Below are 2,500 nucleotides of genomic sequence, written 5' to 3'. Positions count from 1 at the left end.
AGGACAGAGCACGGTCACAGACTATTCAATCGAGTTTCGCACATTGGCTGCAGAGTGTGGGTGGAATGCAGAGGCACAGTGGGACATGTTTCTGTTTGGACTTTCTGATACGGTTAAAGACGAGATAGTTTCGAACGTCTGCAGGGGGCGTCATTTTTCACGAAATTAGATCTCCGCAACGCTTATCATTTAGTTCGCATGAGAGAGGGGGATGAATGGAAAACCGCTTTTAATACCCCCAGGGGGCACTTTGAATATCTTGTTCTTCCCTTTGGCCTTTCCAACGCTCCCGCGGTTTTCCAGGCACTCGTTAACGATGTTCTGAGAGATATGCTAGATCAGTTAATTTATGTTTACCTGGATGACATATTGATATTTTCTCGTTCTCTCCAGGAACATGCTCAGCACGTCAGACGAGTGCTTCAGAGGCTGTTAGAGAATGAACGGTGGTTTTGACCGTGGTGGACCGGTTCTCGAAGGCAACTCATTTAATTCCTCTGCCTAAATTACCCTCAGCCAGACAAACAGCAGTTGCTTTCATAGACCACGTTTTTCGTCCAGAGTAATGGTCAGACGGAGAGGGCCAACCAAGATTTAGAACGAATGTTGCGATGTTTGGCTTCTCAGAACCCCTCCTCGTGGAGCCAGCAACTCTCATGGGTTGAGTACGCACATAACTCGTTACCAGTCTCAGCTACGGGTCTATCTCCGTTTGAGTGTAGCTTAGGGTACCAGCCACCACTTTTTCCCAGTATGGAATCCGAAGTCGCGGTTCCCTCTGCCTACGCATTCGTCCAGAGGTGCCGACGCACCTGGAGCAAAGCTAGGGTGACCCTCCTCCAGGTGGGGGCGCGCACCAAGGTTCAGGCCGATCGCCACCGGTCGAAGCCTCCCGTTTACGTCGTCGGTCAAAAAGTGTGGCTTTCAACCAAGAATATTCCTCTCCGATCCGTCAGTAATAAACTTGCTCCCAAATTCATTGGCCCGTTTACTGTCACCAAGATTATTAGTCCGGTGGCAGTCCGCCTCAAACTTCTTCCAGCGTACAGGAGAATTCATCCGGCTTTTCATGTATCCAAAATTAAGCCTGTTTTTCATTCAGCCATTAATCCGCCGGTCCCGGTTCCTCCCCCGCCGCGTCTCGTAGACGGGGAACCAGCCTATTCGGTAAAACGTATTCTGGACTCAAGGCGGAGGGGACGAGGATTTCAGTACTTGGTGGACTGGGAGGGTTACGGTCCGGAGGAGAGAAGTTGGGTACCTGCTAGGGACATACTGGACCACTCTCTTATCGATGAATTTAATCGTCAGGTAAGTCTTCCTGGGAATGTCAGGAGGCATTCCTAGGGGGAGGGGTACTGTCACGGTTCATGGGTCCGTGCGGTCCTTTTGCGTCTTGTCATGTGGGTGTGTGTGTGTTACGTCATTCATTAGTGGTGGCAGCTGGCGCTCTATCAGAGCGCGCCAGCTGCAACTCATTAGCGATGCCTTTATAGGGCGTTTTGTTCAATGTGTGTTTGTCGGTTCGTTATTTCATGTCCTGTCTCCTTGTCAGTTCTCTGTTTTCAGTTCACGCTCAGCCAGGGTACGGATCTTCAGCCCTCGCCTTGGGTAGGCCAGCGCTGAGTGAGGAACGCTGCTCGGGAGGAGCCCTGATCTTGACCGAGACTCCGGACTATGATCACATTTTGTCTCCGTCTATTGTGGTTACAAAATAAACCCTTATTTTGCACTTGCACTTGGATCCTGACTCTTTTACCCCGTAACACAAACTGTATGTGGTGACTTCATTTAATGTTCATTTCAATTAAATGTAAATGTACTATAGTTTATATGAAATATAATTAGTTGAACTTAGTGATTTTTGTTTGACTAATGTAAGTAGGACTTGGGTGCTTCTTCATATGTAATTTCATAATTACATAATTCTGTTGTTACTGAAAAATGGTTCAAATGTACTGACAAGCATTTAATGGTAAACAAAATATACTTTAATGTTTCTTTTTAAACTCATTTATTTAAATATATTTGAAATTATACATTTAAGTTTCAATTTAGTACATTTAAAATATATTTACTTTAAATGTAATATTGAACCCATTATAATCATGTACTTTATATGTGCTTTAGTATGTTAGCCAACACATCAGAATGTTAAAAATATTAAAACTTAAAATGCACTTCAAAGTAAAACTATCAAGTTTACAAAGTCAACTTTTTAAAAACCTAAAGTGTACTCTTTAGGCACACTTAAGTGGCCTGTTATTTCATTAATTCCATATTATGTGCAAGTAATTATTTTTTCTTTTTTCATTTTACTTTCAAGGTTTCAAGTACACTACAAGTGCACATTCAATACAATTAAGCACACATGTTCAAAAGCCTAAAAAAAACCATGGATACGGAAACTCTGCATCTAAGATAACACTTCCACCGGGTGCATTTATGTGCAGGTCAGGGGCATGAATAAATGTGTTATTTGTAATGCGTTATGCTATTT

At 43.6% G+C, this 2,500-nt stretch overlaps 1 protein-coding gene across 1 annotated transcript in view; it reads right to left on the bottom strand.

Moving 5' to 3' along the window:
- Positions 1-2,500, bottom strand: part of LOC107664635 (angiotensin-converting enzyme-like) — a 35,909-nt gene that overhangs the window by 13,365 nt on the left and 20,044 nt on the right. The window lies entirely within an intron of this gene.

The sequence above is a fragment of the Sinocyclocheilus anshuiensis genome, unplaced genomic scaffold, assembly GCF_001515605.1.
Source record: "Sinocyclocheilus anshuiensis isolate Anshui unplaced genomic scaffold, SAMN03320099.WGS_v1.1 scaffold287, whole genome shotgun sequence".
Classification (NCBI taxonomy): domain Eukaryota; kingdom Metazoa; phylum Chordata; class Actinopteri; order Cypriniformes; family Cyprinidae; genus Sinocyclocheilus; species Sinocyclocheilus anshuiensis.
Note: the sequence above shows the minus strand (reverse complement) of the source record. Positions and strands in the feature narration are given on the sequence as shown.